Source organism: Calidris pugnax, unplaced genomic scaffold (assembly GCF_001431845.1).
Source record: "Calidris pugnax isolate Ruff unplaced genomic scaffold, ASM143184v1 scaffold153, whole genome shotgun sequence".
Taxonomy (NCBI): Eukaryota; Metazoa; Chordata; class Aves; order Charadriiformes; family Scolopacidae; genus Calidris; species Calidris pugnax.
In genome coordinates, this window is record NW_015090999.1 from 5,875,005 (window position 1) to 5,900,381 (window position 25,377).

At 34.2% G+C, this 25,377-nt stretch overlaps 1 long non-coding RNA gene across 4 annotated transcripts in view; it reads right to left on the reverse strand.

Annotated features, from left to right (window-relative positions):
• Nucleotides 1–516: 516 nt before the first annotated feature.
• The window catches only part of LOC106895858, a 31,781-nt gene continuing 6,920 nt past the window's right edge, over nucleotides 517–25,377 (reverse strand). For 2 of the 4 annotated variants that reach the window (XR_001413524.1, XR_001413521.1), the window contains exons 3-4: nucleotides 24,569–24,641; nucleotides 7,646–8,695 (exon numbers count right to left, since the gene is read on the reverse strand). This is a non-coding gene — a long non-coding RNA (uncharacterized LOC106895858). Of the gene's footprint in view, nucleotides 3,710–7,645; nucleotides 8,696–24,568; nucleotides 24,642–25,377 lie in introns of those variants that run through there. The other 2 variants (XR_001413523.1, XR_001413522.1) reach the window with 2 other exon arrangements.

Sequence of the window (25,377 nt, forward strand, 5' to 3'; positions counted from 1 at the left end):
GAAGAAAAAGGAAAAAACAAGTAGTTAAAAAACTACTAGGTACTTAGCTGATTTTCTGGTTATGATGAGGGAGGGCCCAGAAAAAGCGTATTTGTAACAGTGACCTTGGATGATTTTTCATTGAGTTCTAAAGTAATCATTCTTTTTGCTCCTCATGGCTGGTCTCTGTATGAAGTGAGGTAAACCCTCAAAATTGTCTCATATGATTCTTTTTGCGTTCATCGCTGTCCTTTTTATGCAAAATATTTTTGTTGATTTTTTATTCTCTCACGTTGTACTGGAGGTACTTCTTAATTTACATTAATTCTTCTAAATTAGCTCCAGCAGTACCTTATTTTCTTTGCACGTGAGCAAGCACCTGTCTTTTGCTAAAGTTAATTTTGTTTCATAGGATTTTAAAGGAGACTTCTATGGCAATAGGTTTTTTTCTGCCCATAGCAGAAGAGTTTCTTTCTTTTTTATTATTACTGCAGCAATATTTTCAATGTATCAGACAAGCAGAACAGATGAACAGATTACCACTGTGGTTATTCATGAAGAAAACCAATGGAAGGTATAATAGTTTTGTGGTGGTGTTTTTTTTAATTTGTAGTTCTACAAATTTCTGGATACAAGAGGTATGTACTTTCCACTTTATTGAAAACAGAGTAGGACAGGACATAAAATAAGAAAAAGGAAATTTTTCTAGTGTTGCTTTGTGAGCAAGCTTGATGTTTTAATATTATGGATAATTGTGTGTCTGAAAAACAATCCAACCTTGGTATATTCATTAAAATCACAACTTTTAAATTTTTTTAGAAATTTTATTTCAGCCTGAACTTTTCTCTGCAGAAACAATATGGGAAAGAAATCTTGCAAGTTGTGGATATTTTAAACCATGCCTCAGTATCTTTTACTTCTTTGGAGCAGAAAACTCCTATTGACCTGTGAAGAGAAACCTAGGTAACCTTGATAGTTCTGCATCCATGCAGTGCAAACTTTTCTCTGGGAAAAGGAGAAAGTAAGCAAAGAAAAAATTTAATCTGTCATAATTTAGAAGTATAAAATCATCTATTTAAGCCTGAGGTAGTTATCTTAAACTCTCTGTGTAGTCAATAGAAATAGACACCTTCAGAATACAGCTCATCTCATTTTATTTACCTATAATAGATTAAAAGAGTCTCTCCCAGGAGATGCCTGCTTTCTTCATTGCCTATAAGGAATTATGAAGTGCCTAACTAAGATTCAGACATCTAATTCTTAGGTGCTTAAATTGGTAAAATGAAATAAAGAATAGGATTTTTTTTTTAATATGATCACAACTGTTCTGCTGCCCGAAGGTTCATGGAATTTTAGAAGTTTAGAAGAAACAAAGGAACTTTAGAAAAAACAACGATATCTGTCTCATCCTTTTTAGACATTCTAGTATATTTAAGAAACCTATTAGCTTGCATGGCATCTTGCTGACACAGGCTTTAAGAGAAAACCATACCCTCTGGAGTGGCAAGATAGTTTAAGATACCTGAAATGGCACTGAAATGGTATATCATTTGATTAAGCTATTAATGTATATGTATTTATGCATATGTATATTTTTTTATATACATTCAGTTACAGGGACAAACTCAGAATATCTAATATTCTAATATTCAGAATATATAATATTGTTTGGATAAGCAGGAACATTTTAGATTTAAAAAAGACAGGAAGAAAGAATTTAAAAGAATGTCCATGTGAATATATGTTCCTGTATGCGTGCAGAAATATAGGGGGGGAAATGAAGTATATATGAAGAAAAAAGAGAAAAAAACCAAGTGTAGCTCAAAGTTCCATGAGGGTTTTTTCTGACAGTTATTTTCCCCCTTTTTTTTTGTGCTACAGTTGAAGTCATTTAATACATAGTTTCTTTGGTAGAGTGTCTGTATTTCTGCAAGGTACTAATCATACCCGTGGGTAATATAAAACTAATACATAACAATCCTCATGGACTTGAGCAGAAAGGAATCATACTGCTGAGTATGAAATTCTCAAAGGAATGTGGATACAAGACAGCTATCACTATAGAAATAGTGAAATCCTTTGTTACATTCAGGAAGGACATTAGAGCCTAAGGTCATGTAAAAGAAAAGGCCCAGAAATCCTTTTGGAGACTTCTAGACTGCTGATATTATTTTGAAATGCTCAGTCTGTCAAACGTATCGATCAAAACATCCTAAACAACTATTACATTCTTTGCAAATAACACAAAGACCTTGGTAAAATGTATTGACTGACCTCTTTTACTTTGAAGTCACAGACACACTTTCCTCATGGTTCATGAGCTTTCTATTTACTTTTTCTTGTAAGACATATTGACAACAAACATTAACTCATCAAGAACAGGCCAGTGGTACTGAAGTGGGGATGAAATCCCCAAACAAATCTTTGTTTCCACCAATCTATGAACTCTGTGTGTGTGTGTGTTCATGTGTATGCATGTCCCTATCTATCTGTAACTCTACTCTCACTTTTGAAATGCATTTTAGCAATACTAGCAAGGTCAGATTAACTTCACTCATGCTTCATGCTATGTGTTCTGCACAGGTTCTGGCAAACATATCTGCCATAACTGAGACCCAGCACATCTCTTGGCTTTACCTGAGACCTTTGTGATGACAACAGCTGTCGCTGGTTTCTGTACAACTGATCTGCCTAAACTGGAAGAGTGGCCTCTAGGTTCTCCTTATGGTCACTATAATTAGTTTCAGTCCCATAAGAGAGCATTTATCCTAAGGTTGATCTTTGTTCTGTCTCCTTCCAGTGGCTTTATTAAAACTTCCCTCTGGAAATTTATCAACAAAAATGGCGGCATTATCTGTAACTTCTAATTACTGTGATGGCATCACAAGGAGTACTTTAAAGACATTAGACATTAAAATGCAGACCACGGTATCTGTTGAGCTTTGCTTTTGTAGGAATCTACACACAGTGGAGCCATGTCTAGCTTTAATCACTCTGACAATTTCTTGCAATGTTAAGAACAAAATATACTGATTTGACACTTTAAATTTGCTGAGTTTCTTTTGTTTTAAACAATCTTTAGTGCTTTTATAATTATTTTTGCACAACAAACCACCCCACAGTATTCCTTTAAAGTCTCCATGGCTTTCTCTGGAGCTTTTAGAGTCTTACTAGAAATGGCCTTGCTCTAGTTATTTTATTATCTTTTTGTCTCAACCATTTCTAGAAAGTCTGTCTCCAGTACCACAATTTTTGTCAAAGCCATTGCTTGTTGGTAGTATGTTGTTTATATTTGAACTGTGTGATTCTGGTAGCACCATTAAATGCTCGGTTTAGACATATTCCTATGGCATAGACACTTGCAGACATTAAATTGCTGCTTGACAAAAACACTTGTTTTTTAACCTAAAATTACATGCACAAGTTGTGAATCTTTAATTAAATGCTTTGCTTCTTACTCATGTTAAAATACAACGCAAAAACTTAACTCCCTTTCTGTACTGACACGATGAAGGAGATTATTTTGAAAAACACACTTAATAGTTAAATACTTTTAACAGTAAAATATAATCAGTAGTAATATCTTTCCACTGTGTTAAACAGTTTATTTCTGATAAAGCTTATTTATGAAATCCTGGAATCCTTCTTTAAACCAGTGTATCAATGTTAACCACATCAAAGCTGCAGAGGTTTTTTTCCTCTTCTTTCTCCTTCAGTTATCTCCTCTCTCCTGTAACAGAGCAGATTTTTTATAAGTAGGACTTCTAAAATTATTTATTTTAATTTCTGCTACTTACATTGTTTAATGTTACACCAAAACCATTAAGAAAACTGCATACTTCTAGCACACACAAGAGAGACATGACTTTGGAGTAACAGACAGATGCAAAATTTGAGGGAATAGTTTGTCATCTTGTGCTATAAAACATGTGTTTCCATTAAAAAAAAAAAAATCTCTATATATTAGAGCTACAAAGATATTCTTCTGCTTTGTGACAGCAGGGTACAGCCAAGGTGTTACTGGCTACAATTTAATTCATATAAGATCCCGATGATACTTTTACATTACCAGATATATTTGCAGAAATGATGAATGGGAGTCTTTTAAGGGAGGTTATAGATGTAGTAGTTGTAACTTGCATCTTTTCAATAGGTTTGTGTTTGATATTCTGTTATTACTGGTTGATTACATTGCCACACAAGCTGTAGGAATAGGGTAGAGAATCAAACCTAAAGTTGGAGGTTAAACCTAAAGTATGAAGGTCACATAGCAGTAGCCATAGACAGACCCTTAGGGAAAAGTAAGAAAAGCAAAACCATATTTGATATTCCCACCTAAACATTTTTCCATTCTGTGGTCATTTCTTGAGCTGGATTTTGTTTTGCACCTTTTGTCCCCCCACTGTTGGGCTTTTATTGGTTCAAGATGGTCTTTTTGAAGCTATGTAATTTTTGCATCCACAAGGAATTCTTGCCATGGAATTCAGAGGATTACTGTCTACTGACTGAAAAATCAATTCTTTTTATGCATTTAAATGACACCATGCCTTCCTAAAGATTTGTAAATGTTTCTTTCTGATACATTTCTCTGGTGTACCAATGTATGCCATTTTCCTTTCCAACATCATGGAGCCATTTCTGAGAAAACCTACTGCAGCTCAGAGTGAACAGCATATTAACTGCTACATCTCAATCATAGCCTTTGCCAATATTGCTTCAATATCTATGTTGGTTTCAGAGCATAGTCTAAATATATATTTTGGAAATTTTGTTCATTTTATGGAGAATATTTCTATTTTAGTTTTTATGTATTCATTGGCTGTGCATTTTTCATTACTTTTCCAGAGAATATTTAAAATCCTCAATACGATCATCAGCTGCTACCAGAGTGGTTACGTTTTTTCTTCTGGGAGAGTCTCACAGCTTTGGCTGGCGAAAGTACTCAGAATATACCCTCCTATGCATTCTGAGTCACAGCAAATTTTCTCACATGTGGCTCAGTAGAGCCTTAATTTAAAAGTGCGTAAGCTGCCACTAGAGTGTACTCAGTAGAAAAACCTCAGTTCTGAAACAGTGTGGAAAAATTGTCTTTAGTGATCTTCAGAAGAAGTTGTTGGAGAACGTATTACTACAGGCTTTCATTCAGGTTCAGCTTTGATAAGAATTGATCTTTGGAGGCAACACTACATATTCTGTTGCTCTTTGTTAACTCAATATTTTGTTGTTCTAGGCTAACTTCCATTAAGTGCTTTCTGTGTCTTTAAAGTCCAGATCCACACTGGATTTTAGGCATCTGGTTCTCATCATTTTTAATAGGATGCGGATTTCTCAGCCTGGTTATCTATATTTTTGCTAACGTCTATGGTAAAAATCACTGATGTCTTGCTTTTGAAAGATTTGGCTTTTCTTTACATGGAGAAAAATAACAATATTTTTTGTGACTTCAATACTTTAAGTACAGGTTTTTATGATTTCAATTTAAGACATCATTAGATATGGCAAAAAAGATTTAATGTTAGTCATCAAGATGTTTTAGAGGTTTTAAGAGGATAAATGAACTGTAAAATATGAATATATGTTATCCTTGGATCATACTGCTTGGTTAAGCTATTAATAACTGTTGCTGATTTTGAGGTAAAAGCAGTATCATCACTTCAGGTGCATGAAAGGTCAAAAAATGGTCTTTAGTTCCTCTAGTATACAAAAAATATAGTAAAGAATCCTAATTGATGGCAATTGTGTTTGAATCTAAAAAGCTTTTATAATTTCCCTATTGACTAAAAATATTTCAGTTTCTTCCTTTATTTTTGGGTGCATTTCTTCTAAATAATGTTAGCAGTTATAATATCTATGTTCCCCTGCAACAGCAGCTTTCAGCTTCCTTCAGTCTACAAACCTCTACAGAATTTTGACTGGATTTTTAATAAAAAAGTTAAACCTACTGACAGTTGGATTAGTGGATTTTTTTTCCTACTTGTCTTTCACAGGCTCCTTTTATATACTTCATAAGCTCTTTCAGGTCCATGATCACTATTTTTAAAAGCATTATTCATATTGTCCATAAGCTGAACCAAATAACTCAGTGCCATTCATTATCAAAATTTCAGTTTTAATTTCTGTGTCTAGGTACATAAAATGCTATTTAATCGCTTTTGTATGAGTCACAGTTTGAGATACGGGCCTGAATTCACCATCTGCACCTCCTATTTATTAGCTGTTTACACATGCACCTTCCACCAAGCATGCTTTTGGCATAGCAGCATTTTGGTTTAATTTCTTGTAGGATAATAAAGTAGTAAGCAAAAAATAGTCTTGGGAAAGAATTGGCTTAACCACAAAAAAAGTTTCTATTTATATTAAGCAAGGGCTAAAGGTATCTGAAAAGCTAGAGATCCCAAGATATTCTTTTCCAGTATGTGACACCTTTGATGATCAGTGTGTGAGTGTGCCAGTGCCTAGTGTGGCCCATACACAAGTGTCACAAGTTCTTCCATTGACCAATGTTTTCAGGCCTCTATGGAGACTGTATCAAAACTGCCAATGTCCCTCAGAAGCAGAGCATCTGAAATGGTACAGAATCAGGCCATTAAATCCTGCTTTAGCAGGGAAGTTGGACTAGATGATCTCTATGGGCCCTTCCAACTCTAAAAATTCAGTGAAATTCAGTGAAATCCCAATACTCGTTTAGGCACTAAAGGTTAGGCATAAAAGATTAGCAGCAGATAACAGGGACATTGATTAGTGTGCTTGATGAGGAGGATCATCGGAACCATGGTGGTGTCTAGGGGACTGGAAACGCACTGATAAGAAAACATGATGTTTCTTTGCTCATATGTGTAGGTTCCTACACAAGCAAAAGCTTTCATTTCTATTTTATTACTTTGTATTATATTGTCTTCTATTATATTTTCTATCATTTTACTTTATTCTCTACTTTCTATCTTTCCTTTTAGTCTTACTTTCACTCCCAAATGATAATTTACCTTCAGAGAAAATAGAAAGAAACAGTTTCCTATAAAACTTTGACTTCTTTGACAAGAGTTGATTTGGAGGCAGTACTTTATAATTATAAAGAAGAAAAAAAGGAAAAGATAAAACTAAAATCAATGCACAGAAAATATCTTAAACAAGAACACAGGTTTCAGTAACATCAGAGTCCTAAATCCAAAATGGCAATCTGAAAAACCCATCCTCATGAGCCATACAGTGATATGTTTTCTCTGTATACATTAGAAAGCATGTGTATACCTTACTCATGACTCTGGCTTCAACTTTCATGGCTGGGTATCTTGCCATTAGATGTTGCAGCATCTAAATTTTGATACCTAAACCTTATCTGTCTCTTTCTTTCCAATGGATAAGAAAGGGACCCCATTCAGAAGTATAACTTGTCTTTGGAATGCGTCGTAGAATTTTCAGATGTGCTCTCACATATCTAAGTAATTTAGTGGTGCAGTAAAAATCTGCAAAGTACAGTTAATATAACTCATTAATAGGCAGGACATATTTTAAGCTCAGCTAGCAGATTATGGTAAGGTTTATTCAGTTTAATTTTTTTTACTTTTTAAAGTAAAAAATGACAAGGCAAAAAGAAACACAAACATGTTGTGGAGAAAGTACCAAATTGCTACTCCTACATAATCTTATGATAATTATATGGGGGAAAATTGTCCTGGGATGTGTATTTATCTTTTACTCTTATAGTCAAATACACTTGTTATGCCATTATGTGCTCAGAAATTCCTTTATTATGTTGCTTAGCAGGATCATGAGAACTCAATAGTTTAATTGTGAACCATAAGAAACATTTCAGGGATGTTTATCAAAGGTAACTAAAAAAACCCATACTTTTTCATTTCTACATGATCAATAAGAGAAAAGTCCAGGTCAGAGGTAACAAGCACATTTTTCCTCTGATGATTATTGGGTCATCTGATGTCTTTCTACCCAATCTGAAATGTCAGGTGTCAATTTTTGGTGCTCAGTTTTCAAATTTACTGGACATTAACACCAACTCTCACTCTTGTTTTACTGCCAGCAAGAAAGTCATGGACCATATATGTGTTTGAATTAGTATTACGGTATTCCAAATCACCTTTTAAAGTGGCTCCTGTAGGCTGAGGAAAAGACACAGTGAGAGGAAGTCCATGATGTTAAATGTTATGTTAATCCAGGCAGGTCGGTAGAAGATATCAGTATACAGCATTTTGATACCTTTTGGAAGTTATATAGTCACATAATGTTGCAGATATTAAGGAATAGGAGGGGGAGAAGGGGAGAGAGGAGAAAACAAGCAAACAAATAAACCAAACCAAACCCAAGCTAAAATGCCAAAACCAGAAAAGCAGTTACAAAGCAATTTATATGATATATTTGGCTAGAAAGTACACTTATCAATATATTCAACCAAAAACTTGGAAGAAAAGAACTGAAGACAGGAAACAAAAAGCAGCTTAGACAGTAGATGTCAGAGACAGAGGCAAGTGAAGAAAATCTGTACCAATGCCTGTAGAACTCATCATGAGGCCCAGATGCTACTGCTAGAAGAATATCCTCCAGAGGCGGATATGCAAATACTGTGATGGCCAAGTGAAAGGGGTAGACAAGGTGAAACAAACAAACAAAGCAGGATGCATTTGTGCTTCTTTTTAAATATATATGGCAGGAAGTTCCCAACCTGTAGCCCAGCTTCTACTTGCAGCCCTTGAAGTCCATCCTGTTAAACAAAAAAAAGTAAACGTGGCTAATTTGACCACATTCATTGGGAATTATAAAGTTTCCTTTGCAATCTTTAAGAAAAATATGAAAATATATTATTCTATTCAGCTGTTTGGAAATGGGAGGGAGTGTGTTATGGGGTGTGACACAGTTGAACTTCGCTAAATGATTTATGCTGATTTAAAGATCCTGTGTGATGACTGTTACTGCCCTTATGCTTGCTGTACAGGCAGCAAGTTCAAAGTTACTGTGTACAACCCTCCTGACTTCATTAGGACCAGACCCAGGGATTGAAAAAACCTGGGGCCCTTCATCCTGGAGTCTCTTTGCAGCATTTTTGAAGACAATGACTCTTTTTGTTGTCCTAGATTGGAAACAGATATTTAGATGGTGCAATATTAGTGTATTATTAAATCTGGAAGGAGCTATACCAAAATTAACATTTCAGTTATATGAGCTCCTTGAAGATAGATTTGTATGGAAAAGATATTCTATCTTTCAACAATTAGCTGTTCAGTGATATCTGTGGATTTTATCTTCACTTCCTTTTTTTTTTTTTTTTTTTTTCTTTCTTTCTATATCATGCAAAATACTTAAATCTATCCAAACTATTTCCGCAGAGCTAGATCTGCTAAATTGGGTACAAAAGAAGCTCCATCATGCAATGCCTTTGGTTCTCATGGATCAAAGGGGATATCAAAGGGGATACCCAGTGCACAGAACTCAGACCATCTTTTCAGTCTACATGTGCTGCTCTCCTGCTAGAAGGAATCTTGGACTAGCTACCAAGCAAACCCCTTTTTATTTTCCCTTCCTTTTTTTTTTTTTTTTTTGGCGTGCTATGCAGTTACAGGAGAATAATTATAAAGTTCTTCTAGTTTTAGTAATACCATAGAGACTAAAAATTATGAAAAATTTTGGAGGCTGAAGATTTATTACAGAAAGAATCTGGATTTCAGTAAAGATATTTTTCAATTTCTGTTTACCTTAATGGCAAATTTTCAATCATGTTAAAAATCCAGTAATTCAATGATCAAGAAATACTACACAGATTCACCAGCTAGCTTAAAGCAGAAGCACTAGGTTCGCAATCTCTGAAACTTTTAAAATATGTGAACTTGAAGAAATGTCTACAGGTAACAACAACCACAAAGAGTATTTTATGTGCCAATGTCTATATAATTCATTGCCAGAGGGAAATGGTATAGTAATATAAATTCTAATGGCAATGAGCTTTTTCTGCTGATTTGATTAGAGATATGCTTCTGCCACCAGCTGAACATTTTTTTACTAACAAGCCAATGTTTTTCTCCTCTGTTTAGAGAATGATCAGAGATGTAAACACTGAGGATGTAAACAGAGATGTAAACAGTGAGTTCTGCATCCCAGCTTTTCTTCAGAAAGACGTGTCTGCACAAGGAAAGCTTGCTAATATATTTATTGTTTTAGTCAATGAATAAATGATCACCTTTTTCTAATTCTTCATCAATAAATTTTAAAATATCTTCCTTAGACTTTTTCAGGAAGTTTGTTTTTATTCCATATATTTGAAGGTCTTTGATCAATTGGACCTCTCCTAATTTCTGTTAAAACAAGTTGAGCTGATAGCAATTGTATATATATGTATCACGTGACAGAAATCACTGTACTGTTCAGTGCAGCTGATTTATTGCAAGGAATATGACTCTTAGTCCATTTAAATAGGAGTTTGCCAAATAAAATGCAAAATTATATGGTGTCCTGGTGAGGGCAGCAAAACATTCAACATACATGCTTTTAATAAGCCAGCTGCTGTTCTATGCAAACTAAATCTGAAATTGCAAATGACTGGAAAGTATGTTTTTTATTTAGGAATAGATGCTAGGAAGCTGTATTTTTTTCCATTTATCAATCACTGTTTGACAGAGTTTTATAATGTTGATAATAACTCCTATTCTTAGAAATTTTTCTTCAAATTTATATCCCAAAGTAGAATGGGTCTGAAGATCAAAACAGATGTTTAAACTGAAAGCCATGTACAATATTAATCTCAGAGGTGAGTGAAAATGATGGAAGCAACCTGAATTATTTTTTTTCTTTTGTATGGCTTGATATGTGCTATAAAAAAATACTAGAACTAGGATTGGCTAATTCTATTAAAAAAACACACTGTATTTTGGTGATTTAGACTACCTGCTAAAGTAAATGTTTGAACAATAATTATGATGGCCTGAGATTTCTGGAAAATATAAAATGAGGAAGAGCATAAGAAATAAATCTTAACAGCTAAGAAGCTGGAGGTAAGTAAAGGGAAATTTACTCATCTTCCTTTCAGGATCAATATTTTCCTTTTTAGTGATTATTTCAATAACTTCAACTCATGCCTTTTGATTTGAGGTAGAAACAGCTATTCAAAATGGGAGAGAGTTGCCAAATTGACAAATATTTAGTCTTATGCAAGACTAAAATGAATGGTTGCTCTTTCTTTTTCTTGAAATTAAAAAAAAAAAAAAAGGCATTTATGAGCTATATACCCATACTTTGTAAATATCTATTCATTTTGCCCATATGCTTCTGGCTTTGGCTTCCTTTTTGCCTGATTTGTGTCAGGAGCTGAACTACATATGATGGAAAAATGTTTTATGTTATATATTTGTGTCAAATGGAAAAATAATGTTATGTTTCATGCTGAGCAAAAAGCAGAGAACGTTTTTAGAGGAAATGTGGACTGTAATTATTGTTAAGCCTATTTGTTAGGTTTATGTTTGGAATTATTTCCAATATTCAGTCTCAAACTAACCTTGAATATTAATTGCACTTTATATTTCAAATCTGTCTGTTGCTCTGTATGATGTAAAAGTTTTAATTTTGCATGATGTGCTTTCTACTTAGAAGGAAAGCAAAGAAGTTCATATTTTAAAAGGATTGTTTTTAAAGACACTATTGTGAAGCTTGCCTTTCACAAATTACACAAACTAGTAAGTCATTTAAAATGATGCATGGTTATTCAATTCTTAAAATTTCACTGTGCAGGAGATTATTTGAGTATCTATTGCAAGGTTACTTCTCTCTCCTCTTTTAGTTTATCTAACAATGTAGAAATTAAGTGTTATTACATAACTCTCCTGAGGCTATTTTATGTAGGTGTGGAGATGAATAACCAAACCGTATTTTAAAGGTGTGCAGGTGTGAAATAAAACTTGATACACTCTGTGTTCTTTCAAATTTACTTTTGAAGTACTACATAACATGCTTCTTAAAGAAGGACATTAATGTTATTTGAAGAATTAAGACATTAACATTATACATATATAAATTAATAAATATATTGTCTGGTATAAAAAAGGATGAAGTTTAGATTTGTTATTCATATGGGACAATCTGCTGGCTTTCACAGTGTCAGATAAAATGCTCCAGATTAGTTGCTCCTCAACATAAAAACAGTGATATTTTTCTGACTGTTTTCTGATCGTTAAAGATTCACCGAAATCTTTAGTTGTAGGGCTTTCAGAAAAAAAAATATGAAATGTAACTAACCTAAAATATGTGGATTTTTTTAATGCTTGAACAAAAAAATCAAGAGATTAAGATGAGCACAGTTGCATAAGCACACGTAAAGGTGAAGTGCTTTGAGGGAGTCTTATTCATCCTCTTGTTCAGACTATGACCACTGTTGGATATCATTTAACTTTCATAAAGTGAAGAGTAAATGGATAGATGGACTTCAGGATAACCTATGCATTAGAATTTCTCTGTGGAAAAGATGATTTTTTGAGGAGGTGCCATGTGGTCTTTAGCGCAGAGTTTCAGAGAGGTGAGGGTACCAAAGGGATTAAGGTATGTTAAGAGGGGACAGAACCTTTGTTGGAGAGGGCTTATTTGCTCTTTGATTTTTGCGGTTGTAGTCTTCAGGCGAAGGAGAATGGTGTGAGGAAACAGGGAAAGAAAAAGAGAAATGTAAAGAAAGGGAAATTCTGCTAATGAAAGCAATGTTTCTATTCACAAGAAATAATAAATCTCCTTCCACTTTTCAGTGCCTTCTTTTCTTTTTTTCCCCGTGAAGGTCAGTGGCCAAGACTGCAAGCTAGCTTTTTGGGCTTTTTTGGAGGGAGATTAAACAAAAAGGAGAAAGGTAAAAGAAAATCATGGAACCTAAGAGAAAGAAAGAATTTGATTATTCCTATCTAACCTAATAGAGGGAGTGAAAAGTATAAATAGACAAAAAAAAGATGTCTGAAATCCTGAAAGAAAACAAAATTAATTCCCTCCTTCCTTCCTTCCATGAGTCGTCTGATTCTCCTCATTAATCATTCCGGAGGGAGCTTAGGCTGGCCCAACTGATATCATGTTGATATACATATCTTATATTGATAAACATAAGGAATATACTTTTGCCATAAGAATTACATGTATTGCTACCCTATTTCTTCTTCCAGAATGCAAACTTTTTTTTCAAAACTTCTGGAAGTGCCTCAGGCAGGGATTTGTGGATGATATATACAGTGATAGCAGTCAAAAGCCCAAACTCTACAATTCATGTTGGGATTTTACTTTTTCTCTATTTCCTTCTTGCCAAGGTTAAGTTGAATATGCATTGTTGGTCAGAACTGGAGCTAAAAGCTAGAGAGTAGCAATTACTGTTCTGTGGCCTGTATTATGCTAACTAGCGTTGCTAATGACAATGGGACATGCTCTTGAAATCTACCCAACAGTAAAATTGTCACCACAGGAAAATGAAAACATAGGGATGCAACAGACAGATAAATCCTTTTATTAAAATAATCTGCACATTTCTTTACTTCAGCTTCACCAGGTAGTATGATATCTATATTTAGGTCTTCGTTAGCATCCACGGGGAAGTAAATATTCCTCTGACTCACTGGATTAATCTCTGCTTGTTTTCTACCTACCTTCTTACTCTACTTTTTAATAAAAAATCCCAAATTTAATTTCGATCAGATTGCATATTTTACACTTCAGTAACTTGTTAATAATAAGGAATGTCTTTCTTTCCCCCAACCCTCCTATGCTTGGGCTAATGAGTGGATATTTTATAGGTCTGCTCTCTAGCATTTGCACAGAAAGATAAGGATTTTTAACTTTAAATTGGAATGTGTGAATTATACATTCTTTGCATTTTCTTTATATTTTCTTTATTTATTTTGCTGTACAGCTATGTATTGTTGTACATATGAGACAGAAGAAATGCATCCACACACTAGCATGTAAAAAAGCTAGAGAGTAGCTTTTCTCTAGCTACACTAAAAAAGAAAGTGTAATTAAGCACCTAGAGCTGAGTTCTTTACAGAAGACCTTTGGATTTAATATAGATACCCTTTGTCATAATCACCTGCAGAGCATCCAAATTATGTTGGGTGAATACTTTTACAAAATCAGAAGGGAGGGCTAGATCATAATCCTACAGGAAACAGATATATGCATAGATGTTATGTTACCTAGCAACATAGGGCCCAATCTGTTATTTACTCCATTTCTCCAATATTACTAGGGTACATGGGGGAAAAAGCAACAGACATTAGGTGTAATGAGTCCTTAATCTCTGGTTCAGCAGGTCCAGAAAGAAACAGAAAATGTGTATTTGTATATGTGGTTCTAGATAAATATTATGAAAAGCTTATCTTCCTGCACGTGGAAAGCACCAGTCCCTATTATTAGCCAATATTCACAGGAGTTAGAAATGTGTTAAAGTCTTACAGATGACAAGAAGAAAAGAAAAGTCAAACCAAAAATCATTTTAAACTTTACAACCCCAACTGCTGTAATTATTGAAGTAAATTGCTTCAGGTTCTACTGATGTGACAGCATCAGGATGAGAGTAAAAAAATGTTATGATCCAAAATGTTTCAAATGAAACATCGTCCCTTCCAACTCTAAAAATTCAGTGAAAATTCAGTGAAAATGTTTTCTGTCAGTTGACATAGGTAGGTTTGGTGTGCAGTTTCAGGAAATTCTTGATATATGTGTGCCCATATATCTGTCTGTGGGTACTTTCTGATACCAGATTTTTTTTCATATTGAAAAAAAGGAGCAATTTCTCTGTTCTACTGGGTCTCCCAAAGATATTTTTGTGGTTTGGCAGGCTTTCAGAGAATCCTGAAAACTCTCTAATCTTTCACAAACTGGAAAACTCTCCACAGGCAAAGACTCCTGACTAACTGTAGAATCTGCCATTAACAGAGCAATCCTAATGACTTTGTGTACATATGGGTGTGTATGTGTGTTTAGGACATAATCTGCCATCCATGTGACTCTTCTGTTTATGATTCTTGATTTTATTTCTGCTACTAAACAGAATAGTCTAGAGGATCATCAGATATCATATAGCACAGAATAGCTGATTTATGTCTCTTTCTTGGCCTGACTCAGCCATGTTTAATCAGTACAAGAATTAAAAGTTAATGGCTGCGCTGGGCTTTTAGAGGGTCTTTTAATCCTTCAAAAGGCACTACAATAATCACTGGTATATTGTGTGGCTTTGTGTACAAGAAGTGCAGCAAAATTTAATTTGAAGCTCAAGACACATTTTTGCTCCAGAAAACCCTGGGTTCACTGAACGTGAGGGCTTCTTGACAAATAATTCAATACTCAACCCTGAGAATGTACAACACAACTCAGCATTTAGAGTTTGTAGAAACTTAAATAGATTTGACACTTTGATAGGTGATGTAGAACGCTAAGAGAAAAGGGGATATTCTTAGGACTGGCAAAAGAATTTAACCAGCACAAATAATAGCCCAAAATGGCTACCTACCTCATGAAAACCAAGTTTCATTTATTTCTTTAAATAATCTCAATTCAGGTTAAAAAGGCAAAATTTTGAATATTTATTCCGAAACAAGTCAGAATATCTTCTGCATTTACAAACTTATGTATTCTTTTAATTCATGTGTGTGTTTCTATTTACAATTTGAAGTAAAATAATATTGGAATGGAAATCTAAAATTTTTATTGTGAAATATCAAACTAAGATTTTAAGGTTCAGAAGTCTTCTCCTCACACAGCTTTTTATTTCCTCTAAATTAAATACTACCTAAATGAAAATGATTAGTCAATTATTTTTGTTGCTAAATTGGCATTTTCTCACAGAAGCCTCTTAGACATTTTATTTCCCAACCAGATCTAGTCATGAGACACTGAGCACCTGGCTGTACAGCATTTCCAGAGGACTTTTGGAAGCAATGTTATTTGACTTCCATCACTGCTGCTTTCTTGTGATTGCAAACCCTAAGTACTCAACAGTAAGCAAAAATGAATGAAACTACTAAAAATGGCTATTATGTTCATCATAGGCCTTCACTGCCTTATCTTTAAACAGTAATGCCTTCCCCACTCCTTTTCTTCCTTTCTTGTTATAACATCCTTCATGTTATAAATCCTTCATCAATGCAAAAAACAAGGGAGCTAATCCTGCCAGGTACTGAATGCCTTTGATTCATATTAAATTGAGAAGAATGAGATCACACAGCAAATCTCATGAACAGCTGCTGAAGTGACACCAAGGTCCTGTGTACTTCAGAGAGTCAGGCACTGATGTAGCTGCAGTTGGGCAGCTCATTTTCTGACAGACAAGTTTTCAGTCAGGCAGGCTTGAGAAACAGTGGCAATAATATCTTGCTTCACTACATCTCTTCAGCTCCACCGATGCTTGCAATCAGGGTAATTTATGAGTGAAAAAATAAGGTCAAGTGCCAATGCTTTGGTTCTTTCCTGCAGTGGAGTTTAGCAGCCCCAAGGATCAAGCCCTCTGGCATTTTTTTCATGTTAATTAAAAAAAAAAAAAGAAGCAGCTCCACTATATGTGAGATATGACAGATTACGTTCTTGTATTACAAAGTTTTTCTTTGCTATTTTTGATCTTTTAATTATTTGGGGGTTTTTTAATAACATGGTTCTGTAAATTCTGTTTCCTTTTTCTTAAACATTGCATCTTAAGATGCAAGAATGCCTTCTGTAGAGGCCTGTAGAGAATGCCTTCGGCAGCCCAAAAGGGAATGTAAGAAGCAGCTTACCAAAAGCAATCAAAATTCCTATAATCCAGGAATTAGAAGGGAAAAGAACCCAAAACAAATACACTTAAGAATCCATAGGGGCAAGTAGAGAAGATGGCAATAAAAGGCAACAATGATGGGTGTCTGTGTCGCTATAGGAGGCCTAAATTTTCATCAGTTCTACTGCTAATTTATTTTTTTTTTTCAGCTAGATACTTTTGCAAATTCTCACTTCATTAGAATGATAGGGCTTTCTTGACTATTTTGCTGAAAGACTTTTACGTGGAGTGGACTTTTAATTAAAAAGAATAGAAAATTATATTTCATTCTCAGGAATTATGAAATTAAAAGACAAAATAGGCTCTGGTTATTTTGGAGAAACTGAAAAGCCAGGCATTATCCTCAGTTACAGTAATGCCATCAATTCGCACAATATTATGATGAATTATCATTTCAATGTTTCCGATAAAGATCAACTGGCAAACTTTTATTTTTAGTTGTATACGATTTTACTGAGCAACATTTGCTGCAGTTCTGGAAAAAAAATTCAATACCGACTATGCGGGTAGTTGGTAGAAGTTGGGAGTAGATGAGTCTGTGTTCAGCCCTAACCAGTGAAGAAAATCTTTTGTGGATATTGCCTTCCTACAAATGCTGTTACCAATATCGATCTCAGCTAACCACTGCAGTACGCTGAAATCAATCCAGCTCCATTCCTTGGAGTCACCTAAAACTAGAGCACTCCATTGTTGAATCGAGTCCATTGACTTGAAATAGCTTTATTTGCACTGGAATGTTAACACAACACAGAGACAGCACATGAATGTTAACACAACACAAAGACAAATAAAGGCATTCCCCCTTCTCATGGCTCAGAATCCTGCACAAAACAATCTGGTGAGGTTTGTGCTGAAAATAATAGGATCTGAAGGGAAAGAAATCCTTTCCTCTATGTAGTTTCCTTTATACCCTAGAGGCAGGGGGGTGGGAATGTATAGTCTACATATGAACTGATTTAACTGCAGAAATATCATCATTAACCTGAACCAGCCTTGACTGTTTCTGGGTTTGGTATAACTTGCATGGCAGAGATGTGCTATTTTAGTTAAGATGACTCATACCCAAACAGAGAGTATTTTGTAGATCTAAAACATCCAGTGTGTGAGCATCCAATGACTATGTGTTGTCATGAAGACAGAATATCAAGCATGACCACCATATGGCCTATCTGTCTGCTCATTAGTAATTAAATTTTGGTGCTGTTTGTTGGACTTACTAATAGTAAGGGTAGTGACTGTTAAGGAATCATTGAAAAATAAATTTACTTTGGCCTGGTCTAGCATATGCATATGATTATCTATACTGTCTTTTATACTTTTGCGACTGAATCAAACTGCCAGATAAAAAAGGGAGATACCCCAAATTCCCTACTCATATGCCAGGAATCAACCTCATGTATTTACTTCTAATAAAGCAACAGAGACCTGCCTCCACTAAAATTTGACGGTGATAGATTTGATGAACATTTTTATCTCCCTATAGAAAATCTAGTCTTTTGGGAAGTTAGGTTTTAGCCTAAGGTAGAATTGAGGGACTATTATTTATGGTATTTTATTTTATTAGCCTACACATATTTGTATCGTATTTTTCATTCTTATGAATTTGCATGTATAGGCTGCTTGAATATATATATGTATATAAACACATACATACACAGAAATATATGCATAGATCTATATAGCTATATGTATGCATTTATACAAAAGAGAATCTGGTAAGTTGCTGCATGACCTGCTAACAAATATTTTTCAGTTGTTCTCTTCCTCAAATAGCAGTTTAGTTTGTTCTGTTGTGGCAGGATCTTTGCATCATTCACTAATCCCCCTTTATTTATATCTTGAATCCAACAGAATGTACAGAAATAATGCAGAAACGTTATTATTTGTGTTATTAATAATGCAGACTAAATGCTATTAGTCTGAAAATAATAAAGACTAAAAATTTAGACCACCAAAATAAGAAAATTTAGCCCTCCTGGATAAAACCAGCCTTCATGGATGAATCCCTTTGTTTTTAATTGCCCCACCTGAGTGGCTCCTAAACATCTTTAGTGCACATCCTATATTTGGTGTAGCAAAATTAGATAGTAATTTTGCAATGAGATCTTTAATCTTTCAAAGCCTAAAACTACAACTGTATTTGTCTTGTATAGTGTACATAAGAGATGCCAAAGCACCTCCGATTTCTTGGGATGAATTTCATTACAGTTTAAAGCAAGGTTCCTTTCTAAACAGAATATTATTAAATAGGTCTGTCGGTTCAGACCAGTTTAATTAAAAAAAAAATTAAAAAGGAAAACATATCTTTGCTTTATCACTATGTTCTTTCGGGCTGAATAAATTTCTCCACTCTTCTTTTCTAGTTCAGTAATTTTCTCTTTTTTAATTTTTTAGATTAGGTCATGGCTATCAAGGCACATCCATTACCTGAGTCTTAAAGCCATTTGTTGTCTTCCTGATATGGACTAATTTATGCCTCTTATTTGTACCATTACAGGGAATGGGATCTCCTGACATCAGAGTTGTCCTTAGAATAAAGATTAAGTCTCCAGATATCACTGGGCTGCAAAATTTTAAGCAAAATTCAAAGTAATTTTAAATGCCAGTTTAATTGCATTGACATGTGGTATACCACATGATACTCACAAGTGGTAAGCCTTTGTTAACTCGTTTATTGATAATTGCTAAGTTATTTTGATTACAGCTCATGCGATGGTGTTATTTATCTCTATTATTTGTATATTTATTTTACCACAGACATCAAAATGTACACCACACCCATTATCAAACTGAAAGACAGACCTTTTTCTATGCAAATAAACAGACGAGATTCTTGAACTGCTAGCAAATATGTGTTGTTATTACTTACATATGTATTATTCCCAAGCAATGTTGGTGCTAATAAGTCATTTGAAGATACATTCCTTTTACACATTTTAGTCTTTGAAAAAATGTATATTAATTGTCAAAGGCAGTTAATACTGTAGATTTATATCCGTGAAAAAAACCCCCTATCTTTAGTACAGACAAAAGACTAGTTATTTCTGGTATTATTCCAGTAGTCTATCTTCTTCTTCACCTAAAGACACTACTGCTTAAACTATACTTCAGTTGTTTTACATATGGGTGAGCGAAACAATGATTAACTTATTTAAAATCTCAATAGATTAATATTCCTGTCCCAAAACATATTTATTATTTTTGATATTACTGCTGTTTTGGTTTCCTTCCCTCCCTTCTTCCCTTCCTGCCTCCCTTCCTTCCTTCTTTCCTTCCTTCTCTGTCTCCTCTTCTCTCTCACTTTCACACATCTTCTCACTTTCTCTCCTTAACAGTCAGAACATCACAGCAAGGGCAAGAGTACCAAACAAAACAACTCCTCCCCAGCCCTCCCAGCCAAATCCTCTCCTCTGTGATTTAATTTTTCATTCCTTTTTTCATATTATCATATTTTCATATTTTCATATTTTTCATATTTGTTTTAGCATTCAGTTATGCTAAATGCAGAAGGGAAAAGGTAAAAAGGAGATATTTTGCAGTATTTTGCATCTTTGATTCAACTTGTTTATCTTTGGATTATAGAAGAAGGCAGATGTCTAAACAATATTAGAATGTATTGTCTTTACATCTGAAATCCAAAAGGAAAACAGAGTGTAGGCCAACAGCAGGTTCTTAAATACAGTACCAGATGTTCAGAAAAAAATATCAAATTAACAATTTATGAAATAAACAAATAAAGCTCAAAACATATTGTGCATTTCCGTCAGAAAAGTTATGTTTTATCAATTATTCTGGCTTTAATTTTCAAACTCCTGAATGAACTGAAGATGGTATCACCAAGCCAAAAAATTCCTACAGGTCTTTCTTCGCATTGTGCAGAAATTCTTAAAAAAAAAATCAAATAACCAACAATATCTAGTTCTATATTGATTTGACCCTGCAAAGTACTGAGCATCTCCTTCACCATGAATTCACTGGGAATTGTGGACACTCCATGTCTTTTGGGATCAGCTTCCATATTAATAATGCTACAAAAGCAAGCCTACTCAAAAAAACTTATAAACAGTTACATTAAACTATGGTGTTCTTTGGTCTTGTTTTTTCCACTTAGAGAACCTGCATTTTTTAAAGGATGTATAGCATATAAAATTCGTGGTTGTATATGTTCATAGAACAATGGATAGACAAGATTACCAGGTTTAAACTTTTAGCAGTTATGCATCAATACTTTTTTTGATATCAAGATAGCTTCTTCAGAGAGTTCTAAGGCTAAGTGCTGCACAAATAAAATACATATTATTGCCCTAAACTATGTACAAAGATAAAAATACACTTTCAAAATGTCAGTAAAATAAATATTATACACCTTCTCCTGATGTAATGACTGGGGCTGTGAACATGTATGAGTAAAAGATAAAAATTATCAGGTGTTCCTCAAGTGATCTGTAACTGTGGGAACACTTGAGCTTGCTTGTTTATTCTGCTTTTCATTCTAACACATGCAAGTGGCAAAGCTTGAAGCGAGGGCACCTGACTAACAATTTTTATTGTTCGACAATTTTTAGGTTTTGGGGGCTATTTTTAAGATTCTCCAAGTTCTAGAACATTCACATTAGTGGTAGAGGTGACTATAGCTATGATGATCTAGCATGGTTTTGTAACAGATTCTCATTTTCAGTTTTTTACACCTTTGCAAAACTGAAACTATTAGGCTGGTATTTTTATCACAAAATTGTACTGAATATTTGGAAAATAAAACTTTAAGTTAAATTAGTTTACCTATTTATCTCACTGTGGTATCTTCTTAAATTATATTTAAGAACATATGAAGAAAAGAAGATAAAGTTGGAAATTTCTAGTCTGTTGCAGAGAAACTTGAAACTTGCCAAGGAAGTCTTCCTGAGCAATGTTTGTCTTTTAGCTTCTTTGTGAAAACTTGACAGCTTCTTAGCTGTAACAAAATCCCATTATATCTACTGAGCTTGGTGGAGATAGCTAAATTAATTATAGTTTTGAATTACATGCAAGCTGAACGGGAGACCATAATAAACATTGCACTATATTGGACAAATTGTCCATCTAACCCTATATCCTATTCCTCACAGTGACCAATATTAATTAAGGTGGTTGTTTGCAGCACCAGGAAGGTGTAACTTGACAGGTTAAAGGAACAATTGAAAGTGTGACCTGCTTTTTGTCTCCTGTCCTTAGTGTGATCAATTTGCTTTCAAGATATTTTTTTTTGTTGCTGTTGCTTAATCGGATTATACATTGAAAGCTTCTACACAAAATTACTAAAAGGTTGGCATTTTAGTTGTTTATCTATTCATTAATCATTTTTAATTAAAGGAAAAAAAAAAGACACATACATCTCATAAACAGTAGCTGTAATCTCCTAGCAACAACAATGCTATTAAGATGTAATTTTTTCTTTTCCTTTTTTAAAAATCATTACTATTTTAAATATCCTTGACTCTTCAGAGTGTCTGAATTTAAATGTTACTTTGTCATAGATTGAGATCTTAAGAGGTTGATTTCCTTGATCACAGCAAGATAATGTTAACTTATAAAATAGATAACACTCAAAATGTTTCTAATAAATAGTGCGTAGAAGAAAATATTCCTAAATATTCACAGAAAATCATGAATTCAAAGAGGTTTTGTAATAAATAGGAAAATTGCTTCCCAAGCATAATTTTTTTATGAGTCAAGATTCAGAACAATAAAGCTACTGATACACATAATATTATCAATAAAACTCAGCTTTTATGACAGTCATCAACATAGCACTCTTTCGTTTCACCCCTCATTTCTCTCTGGTATGTTGGTAGAGATGTAAAAGAAAATAAGAGAACAGCCCTCTGTAATATTGGAAGGTAAGAAAAAAACAATGTAAAATTACTATTGTATAGTTATCCTTTCAAAGGAAATTTTTGAAGACACAGCTTTATGGCTTCTGCTTTGAAAATAATTTCCTTTTTTTTATATTGCATATCTGACTACACCTAGGTGACAAATTTCTTTTCAGCTATTCTTGAAATACACTAATGAACTAAAATATTTCAAGTGTTCACTCTCTTAAAAAATGAGTGAAAAAAACAAACTTAAAAAAAATTAAAATTGTGTCTTTAGTTTTTTCAAGAACATATTTGTACCTATAAACATCCCCTTGATGTCAGAGTTAATCCCTTGAATGGGATTAGCCACACCTAGAATTAGTAATCTAAAAGTTAGTGAGTATTATTGTAAATTAATGTAAACAGTAAGGTTCTTTGTAATAAAGTGTCACAAATAATACTTTCCCAACACAATCTATTCTGCTTGTTTTGCATGTATTTTAGTACAAGCTGCATGGATAATTTCTGACCACTGACTGTAAGGATGCCTAGATGAGTATCTCAGACTGGATGCTAAAAGCCAAAGCTATCACCAGACAGCTGAAATGTTCCATAATAGATTTGCTTCTGTTTCACTTCTAAAAGACAAATTTAAAAGCAGCAAAATATTTTATTTAAATGATTTAAATATTTAATCAAAACAAAAAAAAATTGTAATCTCTTCCCACTTTCCTCTCAAAAACAAAAGCCAGAAACCATATTAATTGAGAAAAAAAAGAAGAAAATGGTTTAATCCAAAAATCAAATTATTTTATATTTCAGCAGTGACCTAAAGAAAATAAATCAATTGTTCAGAGAAACGTAGCTCTACCCTTTAATCTCTTTAGATTTTGAGAAATCCACCATAAAAGGGAGCTGTGACTCCAAGTCCTCAGACAAAAAGCCTTATATTTTCACCTGATCTCTTTTTCACTGTGTTTTGGTTTTGCTTTACCTTTAATTGACCTTCCATGGTTAGAATGAAAGCACACAAGTTATTGAGTCAGTCTTCAATAACTTGAACTTTCATGAAGAGTGTTATGGGGAAGGAAAATGAAGAGTGTCAGAGGGAAGTGAAGTGGGTCCTTCAGCACTGACCTCAGCTACCCTCCTACAGCTATTTCCCATTTGTGGCTCTGGAGTCACAGAGTCACAGAATAGCTTGGGTTGGAAGGGACCTTTAAAGGTCATCTAGTCTGACCTCCTTGCAATGAGGAGGGACATCTTCAACTAGATCAGGCTACTTAGACCCCCATCCAACCTACTTAATAAGTGATGGCCTAATTCCTAAACAAAGTATTAAAAGCAAATCCGAAGTAAACTGTTTTCAAGTAACTTCTGTGGAAGTTATGACTCACTTATTGATTTTAAATATCTATGTAGTTTATGGAATAACTATGGAGTAAATATTTATGTTGCTTAAATAGAAGTCTTGCTGACAAAGCAGAGGTCTATTGCACCCATAAAGTCAAAACAGATTGAGAAGGGCATATTTGGTATTTGTTTGCACAGAATCAAACATAAGCACACTAAAATGACTAAACAGCAACTCTATAACTATTTGTGAGATTGTACATTTTGTAATGCTACTAATGGTATAACCAGCAACAATGTCTGAGCATGTGGACACAGCTAACTGTACATGCAAAAGTAACATGTAACTGCAAAAGGCAAAAGGAGATTTTTGTGATGTAATTACATAAATGAGGCATAACTAAAATCATGTACAAGGCATAAACTCCACGAGATACTAACAGTGGATGTAGAACAGGCAGGAAATATGCCTGGGAAAATTAACAAATCCTGCTCCTGAAAGTAAGATAATCTATGTTGGGAGCAGATGAGATTCACCCTTTCTTTTGGTGAGGTTCTAAGGATCATAAAAATACCCTGGATGCATGAGAAAAAAGAGGAAGAAAGATTATTCTTGACTCTGGCCCCAGCTTACCTCATCAAAGAGATCTCAGAATTGGTCCTCAGACTTGGCTGCAGCCATCCCTGCTGACTACATGGCATCAGCTCTGTGGTATTGAACACACACAGATGTTAGAGACGGTTATTAAGGACCATTTGAATATGCAATAATTAAAACTAATAAAGTGTAAGAAATTATCATTTGAAAATGTGTGTTGCTAATGAATGCCAGTCTAGTAAAACACTACTTTGATGCTGGCCTGATTTCTGTCTTTTAATTACTCCCATCACAGTCATCCAAATCCCCCATATACACGTACATCTACATCTGTGCACACACACACACATATACTCAGTAGCAAGAGTCTTATGTGAAATTACTTCTTAGTTTCTGTATATTTTACATAATAATTTAAAGATGATAACGTCCATATTCGTCCAAGCTAGGGTTTTGAGGGCTGAATCCTGAACTTCAGTATGTATCCATCCCCTCTAGATATAGGGATCATTCATTAGCCACCACAGCAGCAATGCTGATTTGATCCTCTCATCAGGTCAGTGAGGACAGAATTCTTTGTGGACCGCAATATGAACTAGATCAATAAAATGATCTTGGTTAAATAAAAAGCCTCAAGAAGCTAAAACTAATGGCTGGAGGCTAGTGAAGGCAGTAAGAAAATTCTCAGATCAGCTTTGCCAATAGAGAAATAATTGAAAAAAAAAAAAAATACATCCTGAGTCACCACTGCAATACTCTAGCTTTACATCAGAATAATATATTTAAAATCATTTGGGATCCTGTGATGTAAAATTGAGTAGTACAATGATTAATCGGGTCACCAA